General features: G+C 39.8%; 1 protein-coding gene across 1 annotated transcript in view; it reads left to right on the forward strand.

Moving 5' to 3' along the window:
• LOC123752284 (zinc finger protein 436-like) overlaps positions 1-7732 on the forward strand; it is a 210446-nt gene extending 202714 nt beyond the window's left edge. The window contains exon 2 of the mRNA XM_069334086.1: positions 7630-7732. The gene's annotated coding sequence lies outside the window, so the exon portion shown is untranslated. The remainder of the gene's footprint in view (positions 1-7629) is intronic.
• Positions 7733-8445: the final 713 nt, after the last annotated feature.

An 8445-nucleotide genomic window follows, 5' to 3' on the forward strand; every position in this document is an offset into this window, starting at 1 on the left:
TTACTCTTCTGTCTTCCAGTGTTGTGAGGTGCATTACACGCAGCCTTTCCTCGTAACTCATGCCTCTTAGTTCTGGGACTAGCCTAGTGGCATACCTCTGAACTTACCTCTGGGACTAGCATAGTGGCATACCTAGCCAGGTGGTCACCACTGGGGGCTTGGGACTCAACCCTACCACAAAGGTGGGAGGAGAGCAGAGAAGGGTAGTCAGGAGAGTCAGAGAAGCAACTTGGTCTGGGTCCAATGTAGGAGCTGCAGAGCTCGGCCTTCCAACACATTTCGACTTGGGGGTGGGGGATGGGGGGGTGGGGGGGGGGGAGCTGGTTGCTCACCCCACGAGACTGAGTAGTTAAAAAGAGGGTCAGATATTGGCATATAAATGAACAGGTAAGCCACCCAACAAGACAGAGCCCCAAGGGTGTATCTTGGGTGTACGCCCTGCAAAGGCCACCTTAAGAACCATCAGCTTGTCGAGTTCGGGCTCAGCAACGAAGGGAAAGATTGACAATGAAAGCTTCCCCCCTCACTCGACAATGTCGGGTACCATAGTTTTACGGGTGAGAGAACTTGCCTCCTCAAATATCCACCTTCAAAACAGAAAGAAGACATCTGAAAGAACAATCAAGAATAACAAAAAGAAGTCCGTGGGAAATATCAATCAGAAAGGAGAAGATGGGAGGGGGGAGGGAGGGGTGGAAAAATAAAACTTAATGAAGAAGAAAAAAGCATCCAGCACAATTAGTGAAGATGGCAGCGGAGCACAAGGCTTCAAAAGAACAGAACACACTGTCCCATGGAGCATTACACTCCAGCAACTGACCATTAAGCCCCATCACCACGGCAACAGGCTGGAAAGGGAAGGAAAGATGAGAGGGTGAAGTATACTGCCAGTTGGAACACCATGGTTAATGGGTAGGGTGGGAGAATTGGAATTATTCACAGAGACATACTGGAGCCTGTCACTGAGTTAAGATTGTAGGTATTGGAGGGAGTGACTTCTGACTCCGTAATGTTGTAATTTAAGAAGGTTATTGTGTTGACAGTATCAAGTCTTACATAGGTCAACAAATAAATGAATACAGTACTCATTTTTTCAAGAGCTGCATATATCAAGTTAATCATGCTAATCAGTGCATGGTTGGTGCTTTTTTGGGCCTGTAGCCATATTGGCAATGGCTAAGTATATTTTGTTTTGTTATAGGAGTAAGGCTGCTTGTAGATTAACTCTTAGAATATTTTTTTTTTTTTAGAAAATGATTTTATCGGCAGAATTTATATGGGTCTACAATTGTTGATTTCAGTGAGATCGCCATTATTATGGACTGAGGTTACTCTTGCTTTTTTTTTCTTTAGAATATCAGGAAAAAGCTTGGAGTTCAAATGATTTGTTAAAGAGCAATGCAATGCTGGAGCTAAAAACTAGAGGCTTTTTTTGTAAATTAGGGTTGGTATCTCAACAAATGGTATGTGTGCATGGGATTCATCCACTGTAAATTACCTCGAGCCCATCATCAGCCAGCAAAAATCTGCTATCAAAACTAAAAATTATGTTTCCAAACAACACACAGCCTCTGTTTAAATCCCTAAACATGCTAAATATACACTCACTTCACACATTCTCTTGTGCTATTTACATGTACAAAACCTTGTTCTTAAATGCTAATCCTGATCTGAAACTGTTCCTTAATAGATGTAATAGAACCCATAAGTACCAAAACATAAACATACATATCTGGTGTAAATTGAAAGTCATGCTAATATAATTGCCAGTCAGGCTTATGTAATTCACAATCATCTCGATATAATGCATAATATTATTCATTGTGTCGGGTGAGAAGAAGCCGGAGTGTATTCATACACATTTGGCTTTAACCAAACCTTTCCAGATATTCTAAAAAAAGCAAGAGTAACGCCTGTCCACAAATGTGGTGATCTCACAGATGTTAACAACTACAGACCTATATCAATCCTGCCAAACTTGTCAAAAATTTTTGAAAAACTAATCTATAAGCAGCTTTACTCGTATCTAGCCAAACACAATATACTTAGCCCTTGCCAATATGGCTTCAGACCCAAAAAAAGCACTAACGATGCACTTATTAGTATACTTAACTCGATTCATACAGCTCTTGATAAAAATGAGTTCCCTGTTGGGTTATTTGTGGACCTGCGTAAAGCTTTTGACACTGTCAACCACCAAAACCTTCTTCTTAAATTACATCATTATGGAGTCAGAGGACACTCCCTGCAATACCTCAAATCCTACCTTACTGACAGGCTCCAGTATGTTTCTGTGAATAATACAATTTCTCCCACCCTACCCATCAACATTGTGTTCCTCAGGGCAGCATACTTGGCCCTCTCCTCTTTCTCATCTACATTAATGACCTTCCAAATGCCTCCCAACACCTCAAACCAATTCTATTTGCTGACGACACAACCTTCATTTACTCCAGTCCTGACCCCCTTGCTCTAAATGCCACAGTAAATACTGAGCTAGAGAAAGTCCATCTTTGGCTAACTGCCAACAAACTCACCCTTAACATTGACAAAACTTTCTATATTCTGTTTGGCAATAAATCCTCTAATCAAATAAATCTCAAAATAAACAATACCCAAATTTGTAACAAATTAGATGGCAAATTCCTTGGCATTCTCATTGACCCCAAGCTGAATTTCCAGGGACACATTCTAAATATATCAAAAAAAGTTTCAAAAACTGTGGGCATTCTTTCTAAGGTCAGATATTATGTACCACGCCCTGCCCTGGTGACTCTATTACTCCCTTATCTATCCATATCTCAACTATGGTATTTGTGCTTGGGGCTCTACTACCCAAAATCATTTACGTCCTCTAATTACTCAACACAAAGCTGCTATTAGGACAATATCCAACTCTGGCCCCAGACATCACTCGGTACCCCTACTCAAATCTCTGAAGATGTTAGACATTAAGTCACTGCACATTCTCTCATGTGTATTATACATATATAAAACGCTAAACTGTAATGCCAATCCTGACCTCAAAAGCTTCATAGAAGGTTGTAACAGAACCCATGAGCACCACACCAGAAATAAATACAGTTTTGATATTCCTAGAGTAAGACTTAATCAAACTAGAAATGCTCTACAAATCAAGGGGCCCAGAATGTGGAATGACCTTCCCAACTATGTTAAAGACTGTACCTCTCTCAACCAGTTTAAGATAAAAACGAAGCTTTACCTAATAAATTCCCTGTAACCTACCTTACCCCTCTATTGTCAACCAATGTCTGTTTTTTTTTTTTAAAGAGCGCTGTTTGTCGACAGAATTGTATTTGTGCTGCTTTTTCAGCTATGTTCTCATTTCTTGTTTTCATTTTACTCTTTATGCTCAATTAGTATCAAGCTTTAGTCATTTAAGTTTTTCATGCCCGAAACGCTTTGCGTAATAGTGGCTTTAGGCATTGTATGTACTAGCTCTATCTATAAGTCCACCAATCTTTGTAAAAATCTCTTGTATGTATGTACCTTACCTAAATAAACATTTATTTATTTATTTATTTATTTTAATTAATCAAAGTTTACCCCCTCCCACCCAAGGCAGGATTACTGACCCCCCCCCCACCCAGGATGCAATCTCACAACAAGCTGACTAACACCTGAGTACCTACTCACTGTTAGGTGAACGGGCACATTAGGTGAAAGGAAATGAGCCCAACCATTTTTGTCCCACCTTGGGATTTGAACCTGGAGTTCTCGATTGTGCATCGAGAACAAACCCACCTACTTCCGGGATCCCAAATATAATTGACAGTGAGGATAATATAACTGAGTGAGGATAATATGACACTGAGGATAATATAATTGACAATCAGGCCAATATAGCTTCCAGTCAGGCTTTTTCAGTCATAGGGTTATTGACCCATGGAACCCCCCTACTCACCAAAGATATAACTGCCAAAACTGTGCTGAATTTCAAAATATACCTGGAAAAGATCAAGGCAATGGGGAGGGGGGGGGGGTGGCTTCAACAAGCTGCTGGCTTCCTGTCCTCGTCGAGGCCACTGGGGCTAAAAATATAATTCCCAGAGAATTATAGCATAACTGATAAAGTTAGGCTAGAGAAATAAAAAACTTTTGACTGACAGTTATAAATGCCAGTCTGCCTACAAATTCTTGAGTGATACATATTTCTAATTAAGAGTAGAACTCACAAATAGACCTAAACAAAAAATACAAAATGGATATCAGTTTGCTTATTAATCTGATGAGCTAATTCCTTGAAGAATATATATTATTAATTAATCATTATTACTATACATTATTGATTAGGGTCCCAGTAATAGTTGGGTTTGTTCTCGACGCACAATCAAGAATTCTGGGTTCGAATCCCAGGCGGGACAGAAATAGTTGAACATATTTCCAGTCACCTAATGGCCCTGTTCACCAAGCAGTGTGTATGTACTCAGGAGATAGTCAGCTTGTTATGGGATTGCATCCTGGGCGGGGTCAGTAATTCGGCCTTGGGTTAGATCTAAATAAAGGCCAAATGTATATGAATACACTCTGGCTTCCTGTCCCCCCGACACAGTGAATTATTTCCTCATTAATAAAATGGTTTCATATTGACAACATCTCAGATTGTCTTCATCACCAGCTCCAATGCTATATAATACTAAAATAAAAATGTCCATAACTGACAGCTGAGTGGACAGCGCTTCGGATTCATAGTCCTGATGTTCCGGGTTTGATCCCCGGTTGGAGGCAGAAACAAATGAGCAGTTTCTTTCACCCTGATATACCTGTTCACCTAGCAGTAAATAGGTACCTGGGAGTTAAGACAGCTGCAACAGGCTGCTTCCTGGGGGTGTGCAACAAAAAGGAGGCCTGGTCGAGGACCAGAAATGGGGACACTAAACCCCGAAATCATCTCACGATAACCTCTAGATAACTTAGCTACAGAGAAAATATTACATTTTGAAAAAAAATTCCACAGAGAACAAAAATAAAAAGCACATCATTATTTACATGAACATGAGGAAAAATACATTTAAAGCTTTGTTTTATTTTTGCTAAACAAAAAAAAAAAGATTACTTATAAGCAATTTTAAGTTTTTCTAGTTACAGCATCTCTAGTTTTTGCTTGGTCTATGAAGAGCATCTAACTTTCATAACAGAATATAATGAAATATTTTTAGATCTTTACCTTTCATTTTGAAGTGTATTTCTCAAAGAAAATATAACAATTAGAACCTCTGAAGGACATCCAACTGACATTGTGATAGCACACTGTTAGATTAATGGTAAGTTAATATACCATTATGTGCCTCATTATCCTCCAACATTCTCTTAATTATCTTCCACACTCAAAGTGTTTAACGTATCATCTGCATGCATCACCTTGTGCTTCTTTGTATGTCCAAGACGATTGAATCTTTTCCCACACTCTGGATACTCAATGACGTTTGTCACCCGAATGCACTAACACGTGGTTTATTATCTTTCCACGTGTTCTAAATTTTTTGCCACACTCAGCACATTCAAAAGGTCTCTCATCCGCATGCACCATTCTGTGAGTCTTCAAAGTTCCTGGCGATCTGAATCTCATCCCGCATTCTGGACACTTGTGAGGTTTGTCACCCGAATGCACTAACATGTGAGTCTTCATAGTTCCACGCTCTCTGAATCTCTTCCTACATTCTGGACACTCGTGAGGTTTGTCATCTGAATGCACTAACATGTGAGTCTTCATACCTCCAAGACGACTGAATTTCTTCCCACACTCTGGACATTCATGAGGTTTCTCGCACGAATGCACTAACATGTGAGTCTTCATAGTTCCACGCTCTCTGAATCTCTTCCCACACTCTGGACACTCGTGAGGTTTATCACCTGAATGCACTAAGATGTGAGTCTTCATATTTCCAAGCAGACTGAATTTCTTCCCACACTCCGGACATTCATGAGGTTTGTCGTGTGAATGTACTAACATATGACTTTTCATACTTCCACGCTGTCTGAATTTCTTCCCACATTCTGGACACTCATGAGGTTTGTCACCAGAATGCACTAACAAGTGACTCTTCATATGTCCAAGATGAGTGAATACCCTCCCACACTGTGGACACTGGTGAGTCTTCATCTTTATGAAAAGTGCCGTTTGTGTGATGATTTCTCCCAGGATGACTGCACGAGTGATGAGGGGAGACGCGTCAAGACTTGAGTGTTGTTTCTTAGAGTTAGACTTGACGTGAGCACTTAACGGTCAATGGTGGTACCTCTTCTTTATGATAGGTGCAGTTTGTGTCGAGGTTTTCCCTTAATGCTCATGCTGAATATCACCGGACAGCGCTACTAAAATGGCGGCGGTCGCTTACCCTCTCATCACCTAAGCGTTTCAATGTTTTTTTTTCTGGTTCCGCATATCATTTTTCCTACTTCATATTTTTCTTTATACCTGGTCATTTATAATTAATATTTGTATTTATCCTCATGTTTTCCAATCAAAGAATGTACTTGGAACTCCACAATCGACTTGAGAATGGTCCGGGACGGACCGAAACGTAGTCGTCTTCACTTTCTAGCACTTTCGCGCTCTCCGCGTTCAACAAAAAATCATACCCTAGATGCTTTCGGCGGTTCGCGCACCTACGCGGTAAGACCGAAAAAGTGTACACTCTTTTGACTGTCCTGACAATAATTGAAGGCGCACGTATTTAAATTTGGTATCACTGTGTTCGCAATAAAATTGTCTATAAGAACATCTCTATAAAATGCCGCCAAAGCATAAGGACTATCAACACCAAATAAAAAACTATTCAGATCACTCGCCGAGAGCGCCAAACAGCAACAAAATGTTTCCACTCTCCTAATGGTTGCGAAGCCTACAGTTGTCCTACGTCGCTAATTGTGATATCATTGGTATCGCAATAAAATTCTCTACACGGACATATGCATATAAATATAGATTCAATGTCGTAGCCCACCTAAAACAGTGTGGGAAGTGGCCGAAGTGTTACCCGCGGCGGCATATCGGCGAAACTCGCTTTGAAAAGTGTATATTCAATTCATTGTCCTGACATTATTTGTCGATGTATGTATTTCATTTTTGTACCAATGTGTTCGCAATAGAATGTTCTATAAGAACATAAGTATTAAAGATCACATAAGGATGCGTTCGACCGGCAACATATATAAAAACTACGTCGATTATATTCGTCGTGTCAATAATACAATTGTTTTACCACAATGATTCACTGCCACAACGTTCTCTTTAATAAGCTGTTCGGCTATTAGAAAAAACGTAAATTTCATGGCAAACATTTGTAAACTATTCCCAAGTTGATCGGATAATAAATGGATTTTATACAAATATTTTTTCTCGTGACTCCCGAGCGCCGCACGCCAGCGTAATAAGTAGAAATATTGGTGACGACACTGTTGTCACCAATTAGCGAAAGTGTTAGTGTGTGGTTTGGGGATAATAATGTACTTTGAATTGGAAACAGGACACTCCATACATTGACCACAACACCACTAATATTTTTACCATTTCAGATATCAGCTTCAGACGTTTCGCATGTGTACGTATTTGATATTAGAGCAACAATATAATGCTATTAACAGTTAAAATCTTCTACTTAACAGGCATAGAGTTATTGAATGAAGTTTAGTGATGTAATGGACATAATCCGGGCTTGGTAAGCACGCCGTGGACTGGTCAAGTCGTCTACTGCAGTTTCGGATACCGCACTAGAAACAACTTCCTTCACTGAGAGGTTTGTACATAAAGCCCATTTCGTTCTATATGCGCTGGTTTGTTTTCGCTGCTGTTCTCGTCTGAATAAATGGTGGCTCTCGTTTTAGTAACGGTAGTGGGAATCAACTGCTGTCGTTACTAAATAGTCACCAAAATGTGCAGATTGTGGGTGACCTTGAACCCGTGCATATATGTGGAGGCATTCCAGACCTCTGTGTTGGTTTCAACGTCTCTCACGCCTGGTGCACATCTAAAATAAAATAAAATAAAATATGTTTATTCAGGTAAGGTACATACATACAGGTGATGTTACATTAATGGATCAATATATAGATAGAGCCAGTACATACAATGCCTAAAGCCACTATTACGCAATGCGTTTCGGGCAGGAAGAACATTAATATCTAGAACTTAATACTAATTGAGCATAAAGAATAAAATGTGTTGAGAACAAATACAAATAAAGATAAAAAAAAAGGGGGAACATGACTGAAAAGCAGCACAAATACAATAGGTTGACAAACAGTGTTCATTAAAAAAAAAATAACAGACATGGGTTGACAATAGAGGGGTAAGGTAGGTTACAGGGAATTTATTAGGTAGTGTTTAGTTTTTATCTTAAACTGGTTGAGAGAGGTACAGTCTTTAACATGGTTGGGAAGGTCATTCCACATTCAGGGCCCCTTGATTTGTAGAGCATTTCT

This window comes from Procambarus clarkii, chromosome 30 (genome assembly GCF_040958095.1).
Source record: "Procambarus clarkii isolate CNS0578487 chromosome 30, FALCON_Pclarkii_2.0, whole genome shotgun sequence".
NCBI classification, from domain to species: domain Eukaryota; kingdom Metazoa; phylum Arthropoda; class Malacostraca; order Decapoda; family Cambaridae; genus Procambarus; species Procambarus clarkii.